Source organism: Centroberyx affinis, unplaced genomic scaffold, assembly GCF_046629955.1.
Source record: "Centroberyx affinis isolate AG114_WGS23_722 - 3 ecotype Tasmania unplaced genomic scaffold, CSIRO-AGI_Caff_v1 ptg000760l_1, whole genome shotgun sequence".
NCBI classification, from domain to species: domain Eukaryota; kingdom Metazoa; phylum Chordata; class Actinopteri; order Beryciformes; family Berycidae; genus Centroberyx; species Centroberyx affinis.
In genome coordinates, this window is record NW_027279372.1 from 45535 (window position 1) to 54758 (window position 9224).

Below are 9224 nucleotides of genomic sequence, written 5' to 3' on the forward strand. Positions count from 1 at the left end.
ATTAATTTTGAAATTAAATGTTATGTGGTCAAAGGTATGTGTTACATCATTAATATTTAAATGAACTGTTATGTGGTCACAGGTTTGTGTTCATTAGGTGTTTCGCACTGACTTTGAATGTGACTCATAAGGACCAGCTGTGACTGTGATGATTGACCTGTATAATTAACACAAGATACTAGCTGTAAGTGCAATGGACAACATTAAAGACATGACAGAGCATCCAAAAAGCCAGTAGACTATATAAATTTGAGGTGCTTGTGATATGCCACCATAGTAAAGGAACTTTTCATATTTGATAAAGAAAGACATTCAATTTCTTTCATCAGTACTTGGACTTTAATATATTAAGGCTTGGCATCAATAGATTCATCATCACATCATAGTACTTCAAATAGACACACTGTATAACTTTGATACTATTGAAAATATGCAACAAACTTTCATAATGAATTTGAAATGTACACTCAGGAAGACTATGATTCAGGTACAGATAAGTCTGATTTAATACCAAAAATGCATGAAGAAATAATCAGATCTCACTGAATAATAAATGCTAATAGAGCTATTTCAGCAGTTGTAGTTCTGCGGTGAGGTTTCCCAGACATTGAGATGTACGTGAAGAGCTGCTGCATTCAGACCTGAAACCTACAAGTGTTTTCCTCAAGAGCAGATGTGATGCATGAAAAAGTGCAATACGTCTGCCATAGTGTCATTTTGAAGAAAAACACAATCAAATAATTATTTTTGCATTATTAAACATAGAAGCAAAATGACAGTTGATGACAAGATTAATTAAGCACAAATGTATGGCTATCCCAAACCTTAATTTGAAACAGAAACATTTAGCATAACATAAACATAATATTGTAAACAATAATTTGTTAATATAATGAATAATAAGTAAATAGAAAATTGAAAGCAGTTTGGCATATGTTGTCATGATTTTCAAGAGTGTTCCCCATACCACCTTAAATAATCTTTTACTTTTTGTGACCAGTGCTCCTTCAATTCAGATTCATGTCAAAAAGTGAGAATTTGCTGGTATTCTAATAAAAAAAAATAAAAAAAATCATAAAATTCCCTTTTTAGGCCTGTTTCCTAAAAATATTACTGGTATAGGCAACTGATGTCAGATACTACTATTACTACAGCTACATCAGCCTTGCAAACAGAAGCAATGCTGTATAGTGCTCCAAGCAGTGGAGTTATGTCTGGTAATAAATTTAAAGGCTTCTGCACCAGTACCTGTATCTATCGCAACAAGATAAACATGTAAATGTGTTCCATTACATGCAACATCTCTTTTTGGTGATATATTTTGTGGTATTTTAGTAATTTTAATGATACTTAAGCTATTATGAATTTAGAATTTCTTTCTGGTAATTCTGCCATTTCTTTTTTTAAATCCAGTTTTCATTTGAGTCCAGCCTTTATTTATGCCTACACACTCCCTGGTTATTGTTAAAGATCAGCACACTATTTGAGACCTGGTGGGTTTTTTTTTTTTACGGTACTTACTTCAACGTTAAAGTCTTTTGTCCATCCCCTGTATGTCAATGCATGTATGTAAACCACTGTTTACATGTGCAGTAAGGAAATGTGCTCATGGGTCATTTTCATACCTAATATCATAGGCCACAGGACCTTCCATGCTGAATCCAAGGTAGAAGGACACTTCCTCCTGGCTGTAACCACTGCGTACACCACCCAGGTATACGGGACGCACAAGCATTTTAAGGTTGCCACCATGATGAACGTAAATGTCGCTGTTTTCTGATTTTCCTTTGACCCGTAGCAGCATACTTTGGACCTTTGGCTCTTTCCATACTGCACCACTCTGCCAGAGATGGTGCAGGTTACGTGGTTGGCCAGTTGAGCCACTGGCAGAGGCTTGCTGCTTTGAAGCAGCGATCACAATTTGGTCAAGCTTCCCCTTTGAAACTATTCGCTTCAGTCCATTGGATTTCCCAAGGTAGAAGTGAGCAATGGCACTTCTTGCTGGAAACATGTGAGAAAAGCGTCGATGAAATGATTTCTTGGCTGATGTAACATACATATTGATATTTTTGTATGTTGCTGAGTTTTCAAGCCTGTGGTCTTTTGTAGGCCACATGAGCAGCATAGAGAGGTAGTACAGCTCTGTATTTTTTGAATGAATCCCCTCATTTTGCAGCTCCTCATTGAGAAGGTAGACCAACTCCTCATATCTTTTCAGCAATTTGGAGGTGGGCTTGATGCTGTGAAGAACAATGTTTGCCAGGATGAAGTTGACCGTGTCTGACATGTACTTAGATGGTGAGTTGTGAAATACAAACTGCCATTTATTCAGAATGCGCTCCATTTCCACTCCACTTTTGTCATTCAAACACTGCAGGAGCCCAGCAAATGAGTCAGCTCGTTTTAGTTCCAGATAGTTCCTCTGATCCGCTATCTCCTGACTTAGACTCAGCTTGGGGTTGTTGGCTTTTTCAGATGCCTTTTCCTGTACTGAAATACAGAATATCTGTACATACTTTTTAAAGTACTCTGACACCTTGCCTTTGTTTCTGTCATCTGCCGTCTCCCTCTCAAATGACTTAGGCTTTAGGTATGTGAAGTAGTTCTCAAAGAAACTGAAAATTTCCTTCAGCCTTGGCTTCAGAGAGACCAGAAATCTCTCATGGTCTGCCAGGACAGTGACAAACTGCTTAATGGTTGTGTCGCTGATTTCATGAAACTTGTTCACTGGGAGGTGACCTTTGAGGAATTGTAGCATTTTATCCTTCTTATGTCTGTCACTGACACTGAAAAGAGGAATGCGTTGAATAACCTCAAAAAGGATCATCATGACTTCTGTCTCTCCTACATAGCCTGATGTATTGTAGGACCTGTGTCTCTTTCTGTTGCGCAGATCAAATGGATCTATCGGTTCATCCTTCTTGGCTAGTTCCTGTGAATCCCTGAATGCATTTATAGCATTGAATGCTAAATTTAGGCAAGTGTCAAGTGCTTCAGGAGTGAGATCCACGGATGGCTCATTTTCCTTTTTGAGCTGGCTCTTGTACACCTGTCCGACTGTGTCTGCAATGTAGGAATTTGAATTTTTTCCTTGTGCATCCCTGGCCCACTGGAGGGCTGATTTAAAGTCTTTCTCATTCAAGTAGAAATGTCTTGCCAATGCTTGTGGCAATGTTGCACTTTTGTCAAATCTGACTGTTGCTCTTTCTAAGACTTCTTTGATTTTGTCAGATCCCTCCCTTTTGTCAGATCCCTCCTTATGTATAGCCTCAATCAATGGAGAGAACAATGTGTCTTTGTCATCTCCCTGTTCTTTTCTGTGACGTGTGATCAGCATACTTTGGATGTTTTGGACCAGGATATCCTTTCCCATACATGATTTGTAGAGACAGTTACAGTGCAACAGGTTGATTGTTATCTCAGCCAGAGAGAGTTCAAGGACATCAAGACAGTTTCTGGCAATCTCTTGGTGTAAGAACCGTACTGCTTGATATGTGCCATGCTCTTCAACAATGAAATTGATCAGCAGTGTGGAATATGGATTCATTTTTTCTTCAAACGTTTCTCTCTTCCACAGGGCATTCCTTATACCCACTAACTCTTCACACAGAGAGAGCGACATGTAGGATCCATTGACATAAGTGTTCAGCAAAGCTAAGAAGGAGAACAGCATTCCTTGTTTGGTAGTGGTGTCCAGAGGTTTAACAATGTTGCTCACCAGATTCTTGATGTAGCTCTCACTGAAATTATTGGTCATGATCATGAAGGCATAGAACGTTTCAGGTTTTTCATGGAAATCCTTGAGTTGTCTTAGTTTCTCAGAAAATAAACTCTGCTCGTCGGTGGACAGCTTGTTGGTGATGAACACGTTTGCAATCCGGCTATTCCTGGAGCTCTCTTCAGGGAAGTGGGCTCTCTCACAGTTCAGTATGATTACCATTAGATTGTTATGTCGCTTTCTGTCAATCCCCACACTCAGGATGCACTGCTTTAGGTCCTCTACATCATCGCAGTTGTCCACCAAGAGGAGAACAGGTGTGTAGTCGGACTGCTCCTGTTTGCCACAAATCAGCAGGTTTGTGACTTGGATTGCAATTTCACTATTCGATGCCATGTTGTTTTTCACAACAGCACATCTGAATTTTCTCCTCAAGCTCCAAAGAACATGCATTGCTAGAGTTGTTCCCCCACAACCTGGGTGATGAAAAAGATTAATCATGACACATGGAGATGTGTAGCCCTCTACGGGAGTGATGAGGTCATATAGCTCATTGTATGTGTCTCGTTTGATGAATGGCAGGCAGCCTGGCCTCTCCGAAAGGTAAAAGTTCCACCATGTAACTTGTCCTCCTCTGTAAAAGTCCTCCTCTGTTTTCTTCTTGAACTCCTGGAAAGACTCCATTGTTTCAATTTCTGTGTTCTCACATTCATTTTCACATAATACGTCCAGATCAGTCATCAGCTCCTCATCCCTTTTTGTCAGGAGGACTGAGCTTGAGCCTGAGGATGGCAGGTATCTCCTAGAAGACCGTGTTTGAGGCTCTTTCAGCTTTTGGATGGTGCTGTTGATTTCATTGAGACTCAGTTCATAGATGCATTTACTGGTGATGTCCACTTTACAGCGAGTCTCTATGATTTGCTTCCATTGGCTGAACACAGTAGAGTCTTTGCATATGCAAAGCATATTGTCATCCCCTTCCAATGTGCGATAAATTGCACAGAAGGTCTCCATAATAGGGCTTGAGATGTCGGTGATGGCTGAGTGAAGAATGAAGACCACCAGCAGTCCATCCTTAGAAAGCAGATCTGGATTGCAGAGAAATGAAATCATGTTGTTGATATCTCCAGAGCGTTTCTTCAGCCATTCACTAGTTGTTAATGGTTTGTCCATCTCACTCTCTTCATTCACCCGTCCATTGCAGAAGACCCAACTTGTTTGCTTAAACAGGTTCAGCTTTCCAATGACAGTTGATACACTGTCCTGGGTGATGTACATCCGTGGGTAGTGCAGATTAGCTATGCGATCCTTTCGGTAAAAACTGCACGTTCCATCGACATCAGACTCTGGGTCAAACTCAAGTACTGCAAGCAACTTCATCTCTTTCAGAAAACCCAAGTGCTCCAGTTGGCTTGAATGACATTTGTTGGTAACAACAATGACTTGAAGGGAGTTCTCCAAAGTGTCTCTTCCACGAGTTATCAGTTGTTTGAGCCTTTGGCCCTGGTGGCCTTGACTGGAGTGCTTTTCATCCCTCTCCTCTGCTGACTTGCGTGCTGATGCCCAACATTTTACTTCTTCAATCATACTTTTTATCTTCTCCTGGACTATGCGGGGATTAGGATCTGCTAAAATGTTGATTGCCCTGGGGCCATCCCGGACAAACAGACATTCAGTTTTGCACTGTTGCTCCTTCTGTGTTGATGCAATATTTAAGAAAGTATAGAAAACTTTCTCTTGTGTCTCTGAATATGTTGGAACTACATCAACCTCAATCACACATTTGTCTGAAGTTGTTCCATCTTGACATTGAACTTGGAAGAATTTAGGAGGTCTGATGCATGCTCTGGCAACATTTCTGTGTTCTTCAAAGTGCTCGCTCAGACATGATTCAAATGCCTCATTATATTTACTGAAAGAGGTGACCTTGTGCCCAATTACCTGACCATATGCCTGACCTGCCTGGTTATTCACTCCAAAATGAATAGTACCATTGGTGCGTGAATTCATGCAGCTTGCAGCAAAACAAAATACTTCCTTTGTGAATTCGTAAAGGAATTTCTCTTTCACTGGCCTCCTCTGTGTTCGGCAGAAGCTGATACTCATGCACAGGGTCAAGGCGATTGCTTGGACCGGCTACAGGAGGAAGAATGTCATTTTGTGTGTAAATGAAGGATGGGTCGCTTTTGTCAAAGGGCCGGGTCAGACATATTGGCCTCCTCAGGTGTAGAGATGTTGTGTCCTCAGTATTTTCTCTTTGTAATCTCTTGTCATCTGTTGTCTTCTCATCGGTTACAGATTTGATTTTATGTCTTAGTGTCTGTATTATCGACATTGTGGAGCTTAGACTTTGAATTCCAGAGTCCGATGACACTGTTTCAGTCTCCATAGATTCATCAAGATTTCCTGACACCTCCCACCTCTCTGTGCTTGCCCTGTCACCTGCTCTTGTCTCAGATTGCCTCCTCAACTTCTCAACTTGTCGTATGATTTGGATTGCCGGCGCTAGTGGCACACCTAAATCTAACAGGTCTTGTTTCTCAAAGGAGACCAAGCAAGCTCCTGATGTCTCTTGGTCATAGAGTGTCTGTGCAATTCGCTCTGGTACTCGAAGTCTAATGATCAGCCAATCTTTCACATGCTCCTTGGTCCAGTCCTCAATCTTTAGCAAGAATTCATCAAGGTCACTTCCTCTCTGCACAACCAGTGGTAAAAATTAGAGAAATATAAATGTTTGTGCATTTATAACTACTGTCAGTATTATCAGTCTGGTCATTATTACATAACAGGATACATTATTAAGTTACAGTGTAAATCATGTCCTACTCATTGCTGCCCAATTAGTAATTAAGGGGCTTTAACATACCGTTTTCACTCGTGCCCCTCCAACAGGCAATTGTGTTCCATAAGATCTCACATTCCTGTACAGAGAAAACAGACTACACTCGTAATGCAATATATGATATAATTTCTCCTTCAATGTTTTTAGCCAATGTAGTCACTGCCATACCTGTAAACAATCATTTAATGAAGCAAAACTACAGTAATTGAAAAAAAAAAACATACTATAAAGTCTTGGACACATTGTTATACATCACTGACAAGCTTCAATAGGTTCTATGAAACTCTGTATGATTCTGTCTTCTTTTTTTTCTTTTTTTTTAACCTTTATTTACCTAGGGAAAGTTCACAATCTACTTCACATTTATACCATTTCCACACATTCACATCTGGGTGCTACACAGTACAACCGTACAGTAATCTTCTACTGTTGGCCACTGGGAATTGCCCTGTACAACCACAGTCTCCTACTGTCCCACTGGGGTATGCCCTGTACAACCACAGTCCTCTATTGGTGGCCAATGAGCAGCTAAATAGAACAGTTGGGGGTTTAGTGCCATGCTAAAGGGCACCTGTTGAGGGAGGGGAGAGCATTACTTCTTCACTTTCCCACCCCCATTTTCCCAGCTGGTCCTGGTATTTGAACTGGCAACCTTCCGGTCACAAATTTCACTCACAAACCCTCCTTTTTAAAGATGTATACTATTATACTACTAAAACTATATAGCCTAACAGTTTTCTTTTGCAGTGTTAGATTGTAAATGGTTTCATGGTTTTGATTCTCTAATGGCGACCTTCCACCAAACGACTTTTCAAGCGATTTCACTGTCGCAGACAAATTTCCAATGTATGTTTGGTGTAAGGTGGTCAGAAAACTCAGTCCGAGCAGTCTTAAGTCAGTCTTTTTCTCGTCTTGACGTTCCGATAAAGTCAAACATGTTTAATATTATCGGAAGTCTTTAGTCTTGGCTCATGCAAATAGTGAAGGTCAATGACGTGAACATCTCTCAGAAGGAAAAAAAGTGGACAGAAATTGCTGTAGCCCTCGAAATCCCCGGTGAGTATGCTATATGCTATAGCTAGCTAGCTAACCACTGTCCCGAACGGGGCTACTTGCAAGCTAACGTTAGCTACTGTAATGTTTGCTATTAGCCTACAAGCTAACTGTACGTTTCAGCTGAAGATCGTTAGCTTCAATCATATAAATCTGGCTGCAGTGCTCCCTCTCTCCCTTTCTCTCATACATACACGTGTGTGTGTGTGTGTGTGTGTGTGTGTGTGTGTGTGTGTGTGTGTATGTATATAGGAGGGGGATTTACTTTGTAGAGGTGTTCACAAGTCAGTCCATGTTTACAATCTATTGGAAAACTCTGAATAGTAGGGGAAGCCCTTTTCAAAGTCTTCTAGTGTATGGAAGGCAGTCTTTGCAAAATATTATAGTCTGTGACTAAAAACTCAGTGAATTATGACACATTGTCTTTAGATGTGAGCTGGATGTGAGAGGGTGTCAGACTTTAGTCTTTTAAAAGTATTTTAAAAGTATTTTCAAAGTCTTCTAGTGTATGGTAGGCATAAGATTATGTACTGTGTTGTTTCTTAAAAGAAGCCACTGGATCTAACATCTACATTATGTAGATCTATTCTAGCATACCAAATCTAAGGAGCTAGCTCACTGCTTTACTTCTCTATTCAGCCATAAATAATGTAAACATAGTTGAGTTTCAAGGAACACAGAGCGCAAGGGCAGAAAACACAACTTACAAGTCTTGCCTGTCTTCAATAGTGCCAGGTCCAAACTGCAGGGGAGGGCTCATTGACCTGTGACTCTTCACTGACAGACACCTTGGGGACTTGTCTCTCTCTTGAAGCTTGGCATCCATCCTGTCTGTCTCAGGACATGGAGGACTCCTGGAGGGATATAAGTTATGAATAGTGAGACCTTTCATTTCTACTCTCTCATATGACATGCTCCTGCATGTAGGATTATAACCCAAAAGGCTTTGATTTATCATAGAAAATAGCTAACTGTTATGGTCACAAGTTCATCTCAACTCTGTTTACCAGGGAGTTGCAAATACTTTTTAACTACGTGTCTGCCATGCCCAAAATTATGAATCCTGATTGTTATGACTCCATTTGGTCTACTCCCTGAAGTGCATTTTTGATGGGGGATAATGGCAACAGAAGAGAAGACAAATTATAAATCATACCAGTCTTCTTGTGTATCAGGTTCCTGACTGAAATCTGGAGGCCGGTCCATTGAACTGCCACTCTTCGTAGAAAGACAGCTTGGAGAGTCGGCTCTCTTCTCCTGCTTGGCATCCATCTTGCCTACGTCACAACAGGGAGGACTGGCCTCCTGCTGGCTCCTTGATTTGCTTTTCCTGGATACAAACCTCACTCCATTCTGCCTAGGTGTATAGATTCAGGTCCTTTGCTAGAGAGGAAGAGCAAAAGAGAGGATGATGCAGCTGGACAATTTTACAACCACTTACACTTCTTTTGTCTCACAGTGTGATATACTGTAATGTGAAAGGGAATGTGAGAACCTAAATCATGAAGCATTTTTGTAAGGCATATAAAACCTGTTCTGTGGTTTCACCTCTTTTCCTCGTCTCTACTTGTTTTTTACATTTCTTAGCAACAGCTTAAGGAAAGGATTTAA

At 40.6% G+C, this 9224-nt stretch overlaps 1 pseudogene; it reads right to left on the reverse strand.

The window, feature by feature from the left end:
* Window positions 1-356: 356 nt before the first annotated feature.
* On the reverse strand, window positions 357-8965 carry LOC139644620 (sterile alpha motif domain-containing protein 9-like; annotated as a pseudogene).
* Window positions 8966-9224: the final 259 nt, after the last annotated feature.